The sequence below is a fragment of the Gopherus flavomarginatus genome, chromosome 5 (assembly GCF_025201925.1).
Source record: "Gopherus flavomarginatus isolate rGopFla2 chromosome 5, rGopFla2.mat.asm, whole genome shotgun sequence".
Classification (NCBI taxonomy): domain Eukaryota; kingdom Metazoa; phylum Chordata; order Testudines; family Testudinidae; genus Gopherus; species Gopherus flavomarginatus.
Window position 1 is genome coordinate 1382351 of NC_066621.1, and position 17725 is coordinate 1400075.

Below are 17725 nucleotides of genomic sequence, written 5' to 3' on the forward strand. Positions count from 1 at the left end.
GAAATTTTGAAATTGCATTTCCTGTTCACCCGGCATGGAGAGCTCCACCTAGCCACTCTTGAGCATCCCTAACACTTGCCCAGCTGAGCACGCCGGCTCCACGTGGCAGATGTGCTCCTGGCTGGAGTGCACAGGAGGTGTTGGCGCTCCGGGGCCTGTGAGGAGAAGAGGCTGTGAAGGCACAGCTCCGATCCAGCTGTAGAAACGTTGACATCTACAGGCAGAATGCTCGGGACGTGGAGGAGAAGGTACAAGAGGGACCTGCAGCAGTGCTGCATGAAAGCCAAGGAGCTGTGGCAGGTGTACCAGATGGCAGGGGAGGCTAACGATGGCTCTGTGCAGAACGACAGAGCTGCCACTTTTACAAAGAGACCTCAGCACCACCCTCAAGAGCCCCCTGGATACTTCGGGGGAGCACAAGTCACAGGGCCATGGCGTGAACAGTGAGGAGGAGGTGATGGAAGAAGAGAAGGAGTATGGGAGGCAGGTGCCCGGCGGATCGAGAGGTGCTGTGAGCCAGGACATGTTTTAACTCCTGGGCAGTCCAGCCAGTCCTTATGGTCCAGCATGGGTGAACCTGCTGCAGGGGCAGGAGCCTCTGGTAAATATGCCGCTTGCTTTGAAATCGGCAAGGCTGGAACCCCCCAAGTAGCAGGACACGTCTGTTGATTTACTCTTTGTTACTCATGCTACAAGAGGTAGTGAAACCACCAACAGAGGCAGAGCTGCTCTCCGCTTCTCATTCCCTCTTAGTTAGGCAGCGGGGGCCACGCAGAACCGTTTGTTTGTGCACAGGGATGTCCTGTGAATCCTCCGTTGAGATCCTGATGAAACATTCCCAGGGAGGCTGCAATCCTCTGCCAAAGGTTTCTGGGGAGGGGCTGCCTTATTTCTTCGATGACTTCAGCAGGCACCATTTTGCAGCACCCAGGCTAGCAGCCTACAGCCCTAGTGTGCAGCCGGATGGCTACAGGAGCTGCCTCCTTTCAGCCTCAGTTACCCTCAGCTGTGAGAGAGCAGCTAAAATCCCCAGCACCTGTGGGGAATGGTAGCAGGATTTGCTTCCATTGCCCTATCTGTATATACTCACGCCCATGTGCAATCTCCCTCTTGGTTCCCCAACTCTCCTCTTCTCCCATGGGCTGGACTCACCATGGCCAGGCCTTCGGCCATGCTCTACAAATCCCAAGGAGAAGTGAGAATGCAGCGCTTGCAACGGATGTGGATCGAGGGGCGTGAGTTCTGTGTTCTGAGTTTCCATTTATCTCATGAATACACTCACAATGGTACCTCTGTGCACTGTGTCTCTGGCAGCTGGAAATGTGGCCGGGAGGGTCTCTCCATCCACACCAGCTCCTCTGCCAGCTCGCCCAGATAAGGAGGAGAAGGAAGAGGACATGGATCTATATGTTCTAAGGGATCCTGCAAGCCTCTGCTGCTTCAGATACTGAGCACAGTGCTTGGAGGATGACCCTCATGGACAGCCAGGCCAGGGATACAGTGGAGAGGAGAATGGTGCAGGGATGTGCTGCAGGAGATGCCAGCGCTTCTCAGGCAGTGAAGAGTCCTGTTCTCGCCTCCCTCTGCAGCCCACAGAGAACTGCATCCTAGGACCTCCCTACACTCACCTCCACCCCACAATCCATGTGTCATCCGGAGCCGCTGCACAACCTCTCCCATTCAGAGTACAGACAATCACAGCCACACATACACTGATCTGTGAGAGATATGGGCGGTGTATGTGTTTGAGGGGGAAAGCACAGTCATTTCCATTTCACAAAGGTTCTTTTCCCCTGTATTTGTAAGGTTTCATTCAGTGATAAATGTGTCTGTTGGCTTTGGTGTAGAAGAGAAGTCAGTTTTTGGAAACTTAATTAATCTGTATTAGTTCACAATGTATGCTGCCTGGGGCTGACACTATTCACAGATAACAGCAACGAGTGAATTTGCAATGTTATATTACGATACGTGGTGCTCGTTACAAGGTTCATACCAGAGTGCAAAAGAGCAGTGCCAGGAAGAGCACGGAACAGCAACACACATTACTGTGGCTCACTCCTCAAATGGTCTTTCAAAGCCCCCCTGAGCCGAACAGCACCATGCTGAGTCTTCTTATTGCCCTGGTATCCGGCTGATCAGAATCAGCATCTTCCACTTCAGCAGAAACTTCGCCCCCTTTGTGTCACAGATATTATGCAGCATGCAGCAGGCAGCTATAACCATTGAGATATATTTTACACTGAGGTCCAATCTCCAGAGATGACAGTGCCAATGACCTTTTAAATGGCCAGAGGCACATTTAACTGTCATTCTGCAGCTGCTGAGCCTGTAGTTGAAGTGCTCCTTGCTGTGTACGGGGGAGCAAGGGGTAGGCTGGGTCTCCCAGGATCATTATGGGCATTTCAACAACCCCAATGGTAATCCACCAGTCTGGAAAGAAAGTCCCTGCTCGCAGCTTTCTGAACAGGCATCATGCACCTTCCCTGACCAGCCCACACTGATGATAGAGCATCCCCAGTTGTCCACCAGCGCTTGCAATGCCATAGAAATGTCACCCTTTCTGTTGATGTTCTCTGGGGCAAGGTGGTCTGGTACTAAAACAGGGCTACGTGTGCCCTCTATCGCCCCGCCGCAGTTTGGGAACCCCTTTGCTGCAAAGCCATCCACTATGTCCTGCACATTGCCCAGAGTCACAGTCCGGCACGGCAGGAGGTGATTAATGGCCTGGTACACTTGCATCACAACAACCGCCATGGTGGATTTCCCAACTCCAAATTGATTCCTGGCTGATCGGTGTCGTCACTTGCTTCTCCACTGTTGGGGCAGCTCTCATATTGGTGTCTCTGTGCCGGAGGGCTGGGGCGAGCTCTGCACACAGATCCAGGAACGTGGCTTGCGCATCCAAAAGTTCTGCCGCCACTTGTCATCCCAAACGTGCCTTACAATGCGATCCCATCAGCCAGTGCTTCTTTCTCGGGCCCAGAACCGGCACTCTGCTGTCTGCAGCTGCTCTGTGAATGCCACCAACAACTCTGAATTGTTTCTTTCTATGTCCCACAGCAACCTGTCCTCCAAGGAATTGTCACATTCCCCGCAGCTCCTCTGGTGGCTCTGCAAATACTGCAGGGTCAGGAGCCTCATGCTCACAACTCTAACCCCAATAGTGCAGAGCTGTGCGGGATCCAGGCTTCTCACGCAGATGGAGGACAGCGAGGAGGGACATGCAGCTGTGCAGGGAGTTTTGAAAAGAGGCATGAAACATTATGGGATGCAGATGAAATGATGGGATGGAGAGCACGGCATTATGGAGTGTTAAAATCATGTTCCTAGTCACCCCATGAAGCATTGTAAAACCTTCTCAAAGCACCTTGTGCTAGATGGTGGCGACTTGCACTGTGGGATAGCTACCCACAGTGCACTGCTCTCTGCACTGATGCAAGCGCTGCTGGTGAGGATGCGCACCGTCGATGCATGGAGCGCACTGTGGACTCACAAAAGAAATTTCGTTACTGTGGCGGGTGTTTGCTGGTGTAACAGGTCAACATAATTTTGTAGTGTAGACATGGCCTAGATCATTCAAATGGGTGCTTGATATAAGAGTAATCAGGTAATTAGTTATTGGTCCAGTTTGTTATGGTTAGCTTCGGCGTTTTAGGCAGATTAAGGGTGTCTGTGTAAGAGAGAAGGAGTTGTTTTCTTGCTAGTCAAAACCACAGACCTGGTTTGAGCTAGTGACACTGCTGAGAGGAAATAGGTGAGAGAAGCAGCTCCTCACTGACAAACAAGTGCCCCAAGGCACACAGTGTAAACAGAGTCAGAAGCAGGGAATTTTAGCTTGGAAGGTCTGTCGGTAGCCCAAGATGACAGAACACTGGTTAATATGGTGGGTCCTTGTCATAACATTTTTCCCAGATTTGGACCTTAGCATCCAAAATATGGGTGTTAGCATGAAAACCTCCAAGCTTAGTTACCAGCTTGGACCTGGTAAAGCTGCCACCACCCAAAAAATTAGTGTTTTGGGGCACTCTGGTCCCCCCAGCAACCTTCCCTGGGGACCCCAAGACCCAAATTCCTTGAGTCTTACAACAAAGGGGAATAAACCATTCCCCGCCCCCTTCTCCCTTCCAGGTGTTCCCTCCCTGGGTTCCTGGAGAGATACACAGAGCAATCTCCGTGAATCTAAACAGAGGGATTCCACCCTCCCAGTTTCCAGTCCTGGAAATACAAGTACTTCCCCCTTCAGCCAGAGGGTATGCAAAGTCAGGCTTAGTAAATCTAACACAGAGAGATTTTCCCCCTGACTTCTTCCTCCCACCAATTTCCTGGTGAGCTGCAGACTCAATTCCCTGGAATTCCCACTAAAGAAAAACTCCAACAGGTCTTAAAAGAAAGCTTTATATAAAAAGAAAGAAAAAAATACATAAAAATGGTCTCTCTGTATTAAGGTGACAAATACAGGGCCAATTGCTTAAAAGAAATATGAATAAACAGCCTTATTCAAAAAGAATACAATTCAAAACATTCCAGCAACTACACACATGTAAATACAAAAAGAAAACAATATAAACCTTATCGTCTTACTATCTTGTACTTACAACTTGGAAACAGAAGATTAGAAAGCTGGAGATAGAAAAATCATTCTCATAGCCGAGAGGGCACAGGCACAAGACAAAGAACAAAGAACTCACACCCAAAACTTCCCTCCACCCAGATTTGAAAAAGTCTTGTTTCCTGATTGGTCCTTTGGTCAGGTGTTTCAGGTTACTGGTGTTACCCCTTTACAGGTGAAAGAGACATTAACCCTTAGCTATCTGTTTATGACAATCCTTTTCTGGTGCTACCTTAAGTAACCAGATGTTAGTTTATATCAGAGGTCTCAAATTCCATTTACCTTAGGGCCAGTCCTCAAATCCTCTCAGTGGGGCAACAAAGTCACTGAAAATGGTGTTCAGAAAAGAAAACATTTATATTGTATTTTTTATTTTGAATTTCTCAGAAATAATAAAACTGTCATACGACTTGATACAATTCTTCGCCTGCCAGAGAGTTGTTAGTGTTTGCCAGACACCTGGCAACGCATCAGTTCTCAGTGACTGAGTAATTGAAACCTTCAGGATTGCAGCAAGGTGTGTGTCAGAGAGTTGTGTTCGGTATTTTGACTTGTTTATATTCATTATGGAAAAAAGTGACACTGCCTCCATGGCTGACTCTGCCCGGCAACTAAGAATTCTGCCTCTGTGGCTGACTCTGCCCAGAAACTAATGACGCTGCCTTTGTGACTGACTCTGCCTGGAAGTAGTGAGAGTGTCTCTGTCCCTCTCCCCCAGCCAATGGGAGCTGCAGGGGGCAGCGCCTGCAGCAGACAGAGCCGGCAGCGTGGCTGTATGTGTCTCTCCTCTGCGGGCCGCAGTGGGGAGGTTCTCGGGCAGCAGATGGCCCACGGGCCGGGACTTTGAGACCCCTAGTTTATATCATGTGTTGCTGGGTTAATAGTTATGCTCAACAGCGCACACGAGACATATTACTCTGCCCAAGAGGACCAGCCTTTGGGAAATGAACGTGCTTTCGGCTAAATGTCAACTCAGAGCCTTATTCATAGAAAAGGATCCAAATTTCCAACAGCAGGGAAAAGAGGTTTTAACGGAGCTGCTCAGAGACCGGGGGATTGTTTCTGTGGGATATTTTTGACCTTTTGGCAAAAAAAATGGGGCTATTTAAGAAGCAGCTCAGGGTTTTACTCTGGGCAGTTTTGTCCTGCTAACTCACATTTGGTTTCACTTTCGCTAATCCTAACCTGCCTATAAAAATCCCCTTTTAATTTTTCCTTCTTGGCCCAGCTTTGTCCTTGCCTCTAGACTCTAAAGATGGAAGAACTTAAGGCCAGAATTTTCAAAAGGTTTGGGCAGGTAAAGTGGTTTTTAATAGAGCTGGTCAGAAACTGGTGGGTTGTTTCTTTGGAATATTTTGACTTTTGGGCAAAAATAATAACAATCTAAAACCGAAATTTCTGAGCTGAAAATCAGAAAGAACGGTCACTTAGCTTACAGCTGGTCCCAGGTGGAGATACGCTGAGTAATCCACTTGGAGCGTCTCTGAGATGAAAGGAGGTGAGGAGAAAGTCTGAAGGGCTGGGTCCTGTCTGGCACAGTCTCAGGGTAACTGCACCTTTGACCTGCTCTGTGGCCTGCTGTAGAAATGCCTGTTCAGGTCTCAGGCCTCCAGCTGTCCCTGCTGTCTGGGCAGGGGCCCATGTCCCACTCCCTTCTGACTGAAGCTTTCGGCTGCAGCCCCCTGTAATTCACTGTGATATCCCCTGCAGCCGGTCTGCCACGAGTTCAGCACCTGTGCTGTAGTTACTCTCCATAGACATGACAAGTGATTTACCAGTGACCCAAACGGTGTCTCCAAAGCAAGCTCACTTATTCAGGATAAAAGCCTCTAGAGAAAAAACAGTGAATGGATTTACAGGGATACTGAATGTACTGGAAATCTGCCATCAGCCCAAAGGGGCCCTGGCAGGCTAAAAGCCCAAATCTTCCTCAGACTTGGGCCACTTGGACCAAAAGTCCTGTCCTTTGCTGAATCAAAAAGAGGCCACAAGGCTGGTGAAACTCAGCCTTTTATAACAAAGGCCTTTAGTCTCTGGAAAATTCAGCCTGATCCAGCACATACAAACCTCTCCAGTGGGTGGTGCTTTTCTGGAGCTGTTAACAATCATAGGGGTAATCACCACCCCACGTTGTTTTTAGTTCCTGGGGGAGCCGTCAACGTGTCCCACGGAGCAGAAGATAATCATACAGACCAGCCATAGATTTCTTGGCTTGGTTCCCAAAGATACTACCTGGGGTTGCAATATCTGTCGCACTGTCCGGGTGGTACAGCAGGGTTCTGGAGACATCTCGAGAGTGAAGCTTCTTTCCCCCGGAGAAAGGTGCAGTTTTGGGAAAAATTCAAAGGGAATTCGGAGACCACCTGGGGGATGACCTGTTCTCATCACCACCTTGTCCCTGTGGAATGATGTGTAGAGAAGCCCAGCCGTGAGGGAAGAGCCACAGGGGAGTCAGCCATCTCCAGTGGAGGATACTGCCCTTTGGACTCTGCGGCAGCAGGAGTACTCACAAAGTGCCGGTGGCAGCATGTCTAAGGAAGCTGGGACTTCACGTCTACCTGCCCTTGGATGACTGGCGGCTCACGCACCCCTGTGAACTGAGGTACTTGCTGTGGCCCAGGTGGATGGCTGATAGGAAAGTAGGTGTTCTGCCAGTTGAGAGCCACAGTCCAGCCTTGAGGGAGAGCAACTGGTAGAGGCAAACCTTCCATCCTGAACCTGAGGCAGTACACGTATTGGTTGAGTTTCCTCAGGTCTAGGATGGCTTGAAGACCCCTTCCCATGCCCTGCTTTCTTCTTTGGAATGAGGAGACACTAGGAGTAAAACCCCTTCCTCTGTTTTCCTGAGCCAGCTCCTCTATGACTCCTAACTGAAGCAGCAAGGCCATTTCTGTTTGTAAAAGGCTCCTGAGAGGACCCCTAAAGAGGGATGAAGTGGGGAGGGGGAGCAAGATGAACTGGATGATATGAATATAGCTGTGGTTGACGACACCTAGCACCTCATCTACATCCCACCTGTCTTGTGATGCCCTGTCCCTCTCCTCCCTTGGGCAAAGGTATCCCCCGAAGACACCCCCCCAACATGCCCCCTGTAGCCCTTAGGATTAATCTATTGGTATATATAAAATGTCTTTTTGATAAATTTAAGTATGTAATAGGCTTATAGATTTATAGATTTGCAAAAGCTGAAATGCAAGATACCTACAGGTCAGGTCAGACATCCTGTATGACACTAAGACAACCTTTGGTACCCTTACTCAGAAAAGTAATAATAAGACAAAATACCTACGCAGATGTCTGGAGACCTTTAACTAAACCAATAACAGTAAAGTGTGGAAAAAGAGATTTTTGCCCACAAATCTAACAAGTACACCATAAATGCGTACATAACTGTCATTCATATGCACACACATGTTAGCCTATGAGGCAGGTGTACCCTAACATTTCCGTGGGGAAAGATGAAATTTGGGCATAGGAGGAAGGATTTCTGAATAATGCTCTATAAAAGGTGAAACAAATCACCATTAGAGAGGCAATACACCCATCTATCTGTTTCTGTCTACTCTTCATCGCCTCCACCCCCATCTACGTATCGATGCTACCCATCTACGAAGGCTATTCACAATTCATAGCCCCTAGTATTATTTCTTTTCAAAACTGTAAGTAAAAAGGAATCTAATTTCCCTTCTGCTTCATTCTTACCCTCTAAAGCATCAAGTATATGTAGGGTTAAAACCAAAACGCATACAATAGCTTCCTCTATCAGAGGTGTGAAAAACACCCAAAGTGCTGCTGCACTACACAGAGTGTATTACCATCAATATCTCTCTTAAAGAACTGTGATAGTTTGTAACTTTGTAATCTTGAACTGTTTTAACATTTACTTATTGTTTCATTGATTTTAATAAAAAGGTCTTTATGACTATATCTGTCTCAGTGTAAGCTCCTGTCATATACCCTGAAGTTCCTTTTATAAACTCTGTGAAGCCTGATTCAGGAAGAACTTTATCTTCTGATCAAACACATTGGCGAGCCAAAATCATACTAATTAATATTCAACAATCATTATTAATATTACTAATTAATTAGAAATTAATTGATCAAATAAAATTAAATTAAGTGGATACGTTACACCAACTCTACTAACCCACCCCAAATCAGGCTATGCCCCTCAGAGACCCCCCAATATCTCCTCTCAGGGATGCCCAATAGCTCCTCAGAGAGTCCCCAATATCCCCCGAGACCTACAACATCCCCCTCAGAGACCCCCCAATATCCCCCCCGACATCCCCCCTCAGGCATCCTCCAACATACCCTTCAAAGACCCACAATATCCCCCTCAAAGACCCCCCCATATCTCCCTTCAGAGATCCCCAACATCCTCCTCAGAGACCCCCAAATCCCCCCTCAGAGACCTCCCAATATCTCCTCAGAGAGCCCCTAATATCCCCCCTCAGAGACCTCCCAACGTCCCCCTCAGAGACTCCCCAGTATCCCCCTGACATCCCCTCTCAGACACCCCCAAAATAGCCTTCAGAGACCTCTAACATGCCCCCTCAGAGACCCCCCAATATCCCCCTCAGAGGCCACCCCCAATATCTCTCCGACATCCCCCCTTAGACACCCCCAACATACCCTTCAGAGATTCCCAATATCCCCCTTAAAGACCCCCCATATCTCCCTTCAGATACCCCCTAAATATCCCCCCTCAGAGACCCCCGACAGCCCCCTGAGGCCACTCCACCCCAACCAGTGACCGCTGGGTCCATTCTCCCGCCCCCGGCTCCTCCCCGCCGGTCACGTAACTGCAGCACGGGAAGCAGCTCAAGGTGGCAGCGCAGGGCCAGGGAGAGGCAGTAATGGCCCCAATGATCCAGGGGGGAATAATGGGGGTCTCTGAGGGAATCGTGTCCGGGGAATGCTGGGGGTCACTGAGATGGGATATTAGGCAGTTCTTCTTCGAGTGCTTGCTCATATCCATTTCAGTTAGGTGTGCGCGCGCCGCGTGCACGTTCGTCGGAGATTTTTACCCTAGCAACACCCGGCGGGTCGGCTGGGCACCCCCTGGAGTGGTGCCGCTATGGCGCTGGATATGTACCCCTGCCGACCCGTCCGCTCCTCAGTTCCTTCTTACCGCCCATGTCGGTCGTTGGAACTGTGGAGCGCGGCTTCGCTGATCTCCACATCCCTAGCTACTCGTTGTTCTTGGCTCTTTACTGTGTGTATAGTTCGAGTTTTTATAGTTGTAGTTAGTGTTAGTTGTTGTGTGTATTTATAATTAGTGTACATAGCTGAGGGGGGATTGGGGATTAGCTCCTTTCCTCCACCCTGGTGCAGGCCCATGCCCAAGGCACCGGGATTCAAACCCTGCTCGGCTGCCAAAAGCCGATGCCAATAGGGGATCCCCACGACTCCTGCCTCAAGTGCCTGGGGGAATCCCACCTTGCCGATAAGTGCCGCATCTGCAAGTCCTTTAAACCAAGGACGAAGAAGGAGCAGGACTTTCGATTGAAGCAGGTCCACATGGAGTCAGCACTCAGTCCTGCAGCATCGGCACCCAGCGCCCAACAGACTGCCTTGGTACGGAGCGCGCCTTCGGCACCGGATCATCCCGGCACCGAGAAGGACTCTCAGCACCGACCTGTACCAGCACCAACTCCTCGGCACTGCTCCCTTTCCCCGACTGGGAAACGACATGCTGCTCCAACCCCAGCCTCCCAGAAGCAGCACTCGTCTAAGACGGTTCGTCCAGCACTATCTTCCGCTGCGGCACCGTCGATGCCGGCACTGCAGATAGCTGCTCCACCTGGGACTGCACTGTCGATTCTGGTCCCACAAGGGCCGTCGGGTCTGGTGCCAAACAGCTTCCCGGCTCCTGCTGTGGTTGAGCTTGTTGTCCTTCTACGCCGGAGACCTTCTCTACGGCAAGGGAGCTCATTTCGATGACGGAGCCAATGCGTCCTCAACCTGGTAAGGCCTCCATCCATCGATCCACCAGAGAGACATTGTTCCAGATCACAGTCTCGCAGACGCTTTCGATCACTTCGCTCCTGCTCCCAGTACTGCTCTCTATCGTGGTACTGGTCGCACTTGTGGCGCCATTCAGCATCACGCTCACCGGACAGATACTCCCGGTACCGATCCGGCTCTTGGCACCTATCTCGGTACCGTGTATCCCACAGTCGCTCCAGGCGATGAAGCTCGAGATCCCAGTCGACCTCCCGGCTCCGCTACGGTAGAAGGTCCCGGTCTTGCTCACGGTACCGCCATAGCTCCCAGTACCACTCCCCGGTACTGCCCCGGGGTGGAGCATCCAGAACAGTGCCGTCCTCCCAGGGCCTCTCGGCACCACCGTGGCCTTCAAGACACACTTCAGTATCGTCTCAGGCCAGAAGTGCATCATACCCTCCAGAGGGTGACTCTGACATCCCCACCCACTATCCGGAGAGACAAAGCCACGAACAAGGGCCTCATCACTGGTCCTTATGGACACCATGGGCATACCACCAGGCCCAAGGTGCCCCATCGGTGGCTCAACGCTCGGCCCCCTCAGAGCACCGGGTACCAGAGGCAACAGTGAGCCTCCCTTCCCCTACAGGTACGGATGAGGGTCCAATTCCATCGGTGGGCACGGAGGTTCCACCTGATCCAGCTGATGCTCCTCCTGCACACGACCCACCTCAGGACCAGTTGGTCCCGGGCCTCTCCTCCTCTTCCTCACCTGATGAGGCAGTAGCAGGAACATCCTCCTCAGGCCCTCCGCCAATCAATATCAGGGCCCATCAAGATCTCTTAAGGCGAGTGGCCCAGAATATGAATTTGCAAATGGAGGAGGTCACTGAAATAGAGGACCCAGTCATGGACATCTTGTCTGCTGACGCACCTACTAGAGTGGCACTCCCGTTCATCCGCACTATATAAGCCAATGCGGACACCATTTGGCAGTCCCCAGCTTCAGTTCCACCTACAGCTAGGGGAGTAGAGAGGAAATATATGGTCCCCTCAAAGGGGTACGAATACCTCTACACCCACCCACTTCCCTGCTCTCTGGTTGTCCAATCGGTGAACAAATGGGAGCGTCATGGCCAGCAAGCATCAGTGCCTAAGGCAAAGGAGGCTAGATGTATGGACCTCCTAGGCCGCAAAATATACTCGGCTGAGGGCCTCCAACTTAGGGTGGCAAATCAACAAGCCCTCCTAAGCCAGTACAATTTTAATACCTGGGTGTTAGTGGGGAAGTTTACGGAGCTTCTTCCCCCAGGAGTCCCGTCCGGAGTTTACGGCCCTGCTCGAAGAGGGTAAAAAGGTGGCACGAACCTCCCTCCAGGCCTCTCTGGATGCCACGGACTCAGCGGCCAGAACTCTGGCAACCAGGGTGAAGATGAGGCGTATCTCCTGGCTCCAGGCTTCAGGCCTTCCCCCTGAATTGCATCAGACCATTCAGGATTTACCCTTCGAGGGACAGGGCCTCTTCTCAGACAAAACCGACCCCAGGTTGCAAAGCCTTAAGGACAATCGTGGGGGGAGGGATAGCTCAGGGGTTTGAGCCATTGGCCTACTAAACCCAGGGTTGTGAGTTCAATTCCTGAGGGGGCCATTAAGGGAACTGGGGTAAAAATCTGGGGATTGGTCCTGCTTGGAGCAGGGGGTTGGACTAGATGACCTCCTGAGGTCCCTTCCAACCCTAATAGTCTATGATTCTATAATGCACTTGCTGGGTATGCACACGCCAGTGACCCAACAAAGGACCTTCCGGGCCCAGCCACACCTCCCGTAAAACCAGACTAGGCCGCGTCAGGACACTACCAGAAGGTGTGGCAGGGGGAATCGGCGGAGGCAATCTGGCCCTCGAGGATCCCAAAGTCAAGTGCCTCCTAAACCACCAACGGGGCCTAAGCAAAACTTTTGATGGGACACCCGAGGACAGCCCACCAGTTATCCTACAGGATGCTTCCTTCTCCTTTTTCAACCGCCTCTCCCATTTCCTCCCTGCCTGGTCCCAGCCAACCTCCGATGGTTGGGTCCTTCGCACGGTGGAAAGGGGATACCATCTACAGTTTGTTTCAACCCCTCCCTTCCACCCTCCCTACCCGTCCCTCTTCAAGGACCCCTCTCACAAGCAATTCCTCTGGCAAGAGGTCCAGGCACTCCTAAAGCTGGGAGTCATGGAGGAGGTACCAAAAGACATGAGGGGCAAGGGGTTCTATTCCCGCTACTTTTAATCCCCAAGGCAAAGGGAGGTCTATGACCAATCCTAGACCTGCGAGAAGTCAACAAATTCCTAATAAAGTTGAAATTCTGCATGGTATCCTGGGGACCATCATCCCATCCCTGGATCTGGAAGACTGGTATACCACCCTCGATATGAAGGACGCTTATTTCCACATCGCCATTTATCCACCACACAGAAGGTACCTCCGTTTTGTGGTCAACCACCCACATTTTCAGTTCACAGTTCTTCCCTTTGGCCTTTCTACAGCTCCAAGGGTCTTCACCAAATGCATGGCTGTAGTAGTCACTTCCCTCCGGCGTCGTCGAGTACACGTCTACCCATATCTTGACGATTGGCTTATTCGAGGGACTTCTCAGTCACAAGTATCGCAGCACCTGCGCATCGTCAGAGACCTCTTTGGGAGCTTAGCTCTCATGATCAACACAGGAAAGTCTACTCTGACACCCACGCAGACAATAGACTTCATTGGAGCTCTTCTGGACTCCAGTTTGGCCAGAGCCTGCCTCCCCCAGTCTCTTTTTCAAACAATGGCTTCGTTAATTTGCAGTCTTCAATCCTTTCCGACAACGTCGGTGTGGTCTTGCCTCGGCCTAGTAGGTCACATGGCCTCCTGCACCTTCGTGACCAAGTACGCGAGGCTACGCCTCCGTCCCTTCCAAACCTGGCTTGCTTCAATATACCGTCCACACAGAGACAATCTGGATTCGGTGCTCACTATCCCCAAGAAGGTTCTCGACTCCCTCACTTGGTGGTTACACCCCTCTCTGGTCTGCGCAGGGATGCTATTCCACCCACCGCAACCCTCGATAGCCCTAACCACAGACACGTCATCTCTGGGTTGGGGTGTCCATCTCAGGAGCCATCACACTCAAGACCTCTGGTCGCCCCAAGAGCTGTCCCTGCACATCAACGTGAGGGAGCTGAGAGCAGTCCGTCTAGCTTGCCAGGTGTTTCGGGACCATCTTCAAGGCCGTTGTGTATCAGTGTTCACAGACAACACAACGGCCATGTTTTACATAAACAAGCAGAGCGGAGCGCACTCCTCTCTCCTCTGTCAAGAAGCCATCCGCCTCTGGGAATTTTGCATAGCCCACTCTATTGATTTGATAGCGTCTTTTCTCGTAGGAGTCCAGAATGTTCTAGCAGATCACCTCAGCAGGTCTTTCCTGTCTCACGAGTGGTCGATTTGCCCGGACGTTATGCATTCTGTCTTCCGGAGGTGGGGTTTTCCCCAAATAGACCTCTTCGCCTCCCGACAGAACAGGAAATGCCAGGTGTTCTGCTCCTTCCAAGGTCACTCCCCGGGCTCCCTCTCGGACGCATTCCTGATTCCATGGAAGGGGCATCTACTTTATGCCTTCCCACCATTTCCGCTCGTCCACAGAGTCCTACTCAAGCTCTGCAGGGACAGAGCCCACCTGATCCTCATTGCTCCAGCATGGCCGAGGCAACATTGGTACACCCTGCTGTTCGACCTCTCCATGGCAGACCCGATCCCCCTGCCATGCTGGCCGGACCTCATAACACAGTACCTCAGCAGGCTTCACCATCTGGACCTGCAATCCCTTCATCTGACAGCATGGCTGCTCCGTGGTTGAGCCAGTTGGAATTGCATTGTTCCGCCTCGGTACAACGGGTGCTCTTGGGTAGCAGGAAGCCTTCCACGAGGATGACATATCTCGCCAAGTGGAAGCGTTTCTCCCATTGGTGTGCTCAGAGTAACTTAATCCCCGGACAGGTTTCTGTCCCCATTATCCTGGATTACCTATGATCCCTCAAAGAGCAGGGCCTGGCGGTCTCTTCTATAAGGGTGCATCTCGCAACTATCTCAGCCTTCCACCCAGGGGAAAGTGGCAGCTCAATCTTTTCTCACCCCATAGTTTCCAGGTTTCTTAAGGGATTGGAGTGGTTGTACCTTCAAGTTAGGCACCCGGCCCCTACATGGGATCTCAACCTGGTGCTAGCCAAGCTCATGGGTTTCCCTTTCGAGCCTCTAGCCACCTGCTCACTGCTGTACCTCTCCTGGAAGACAGCCTTCCTTGTCGCTATCACCTCGGCAAGACGAGTATCAGAGCTTTGAGCTTTGACAGTGGATCCCCCGTATACGGTATTCCACAAGGACAAGGTACAGATGTGACCACACCCCATTCCTCCCTAAGGTGGTGTCTGCCTTTCATGTTAATCAAGACATCTTTCTCCCAGTTTTTTTCCCAAAGCCGCATTCATCATGTCAGGAACACCAACTACATACCTTGGATGTCCGCAGGGCTCTTGCCTTTTATATCGAGAGAACCAAACCCTTCCGACGGTCACCCCAGCTCTTTGTAGCTGTGGCAGACAGGATGAAAGGCATGCCGGTCTCTTCCCAACGAATCTCATCTTGGGTGACATCCTGTATCCGAACATGCTATGAATTGGCTCACATTCCAGCTAGCCATCTCACCGCCCATTCTACTCGGGCGCAAGCTTCATCTGCTGCTTTCCTGGCCCATGTCCCCATCCAGGAAATATGTCGTGCTGCTACCTGGTCTTCCATCCACACCTTTGCGTCACACTACGCACCGGTCCAGCAGTCCAGAGACGATGCCGCCTTTGGCTCAGCAGTTTTACATTCCGCAACGTCTCGCTCCGACCCCACCGCCTAGGTAAGTCTTGGGAGTCACCTAACTGGAATGGATATGAGCAACACATCTCGAAGAACAACAGTTACAAAGGTGAGTAACCGTCTTTTTCTGAGAGGGCTGTTGGGGAGGGTCTCTGAGGGGGGATATTGGGGGAATCTCCAAGGAGGGAGGTTGGGGAGATATTGGGAGTCTCTGATGAGGAATGTGGGGGTTTCTGAGGTCAGATATTGAGGTCTCTGAGGGGGGGAGGTTGTGGGTCTCTGAGGAGGGATATTGGGGGTCTCTGATGGGGGATGTCAGGGGGTTCTGAGGTCAGATATTGGGGGTCTCTGAAGGGGGACGTTGGGGAGATATTGGGAGTCTTTGATGGGGAACATTGGGGGTTCTTTTAGGAGGGAAGTTGGGGAGATATTGGGGGAGGTTGGGGGTCTCTGAGGGGGAAGGTTGGGGAAATATTGGAGATGTCTGAGGGGGAATGTCAGGGGGTTTCTGAGGTCAGCTATTGGGGGTGTCTGAGGCGATGTTGGGGATATATTGGAGGTCTCTGAGGGGAGAGGTTTGGGAGATATTGGGGTCTCTGAGGGGGGAAGTTGGAGCGATGTTGGGGGTCTCTGAGGGAGATACTGGGGTGACTGTGTCAGTACAGTAACCATCTGCCCCAGCCTCACAGCCCACCAGGGCCATTGACTGAGGGACACGGAGATTGGGGCCCCTGTTGCACCAGGTGCAGCACAGACACACACACACACCCCGACAGAGCTTGCATCCCCTGTCGCTGCATGTGAACAAACCATGGGAAGAAACACCCTGAGCCCAGGAACAGAGATGGGGGCAGGTAAGCTGGATGGGGCAGTGGGTCGCAGTGGGACTCAGGACTCCTGGGTTCAGTTCCTGGCTCTGTCACAGACTCTCTGTGTGACCTTGATCATGTCACTTGGACTGTCTCTGCAACATGTGGCCATAGGCGCCAAATTCTCCTGGTGCCAGTGGGTGCTTGCGCTCCCTGCCCTGCCCCCTTTCCCCAATGTCCTCACCCCAACTCCACCCCCTACCTGCCCCATTGGACTCCTTCCCCAAATCCCTGCCCCTGCCCCGCCTCCTCCCCTGAGCGCGCTGTGTTCCCGCTTCTCCCCCCCCACAGCTTGTTAACGCTGCGAAACAGCTGTTTCATGGCGGCAAGCACTGGGAGGAGAAGCAGGGATGTGGCGCACTCAGAGGAGGAGGTTGGCACCCACCAATCTTTCCCCATGAGTGCTCCAGCCCCGCAGTACCCCTGGAGTCGGTGCCTATGCACCCGGCCATTAGCTCCATTCCATGGTAAGGGGGTGGGGTTGGTAGCGGGAGAATTCGAAATCACAGAGCAACTGTGGGGCCCAGTGGAGAGAGCAGTGGACTGAGACTCAGAAATTCACCAACAAAAACCGTTGTGAACACAGAGTTAGGGTTGCCCGGGGTAGCTTGTGCCCTTCTGGATCATCAAGCTCAGCAACACTCAACCTTTGGGACGCTGGGGAATACAGAGTTATGGTAAATGCAGGGCCGTCCTTAGGATTTATGGGCCCTATGCAGTATTATTAAACTGGTGCCCCTGTGCCTGACGGCAGCCCGGGCTGGCATGTGTATTGTAGCTAAGGGTGGACTTTCGAAGGATTTCTTTAGAAAATGACATGTCTAAAGATCCAAGCGTTTAAGGCTAAAGATGAATGCTCACGTTGTGCCTCTAATAATCGGTGCAAGGATTTTTTAGCGCTGTGATTTTATAAGCTCCAGCAACACACTAATGAGATATTTTGAAAGCAAATTTTAACCGAAGGTCCTGTGGACGGACGTGTTCTGAGAAAATAGGACAGTGATGCACAACTGGTTTTGTCGGTACATTCAGAAGCTGACAGTGTATCCCTGGGGGGGGGCACAGGCCTGTGAAATGGCTCATCACCCCTTGACTGGCTCTCTAACAGTTTCAGGGTTGTGCTAACAGGGCTGGTGGCTGGAGGCTGTTTCACTTTTCACTTACTGGCTCCCCTCCCGAGGAACCTCCCCAGGCTGCAGCCGCCAGCTGTGCTGGGAGTCTGCAGGAAGGGGCAGGACAGGGATAGGGAGAGGCAGGAGGTGGGCACTAAGACCCAGGGGGTGCCCCAAATTTTTGGGTGCCCTTTGCAGCCGCACATGCTGCATATGTCTAAGGATGGCCCTGGGTAAATGCCCAACACAACCTTAACTCTGCCCCCTCCGACAGGGATGGTGAGTTGTCCAGGCCTG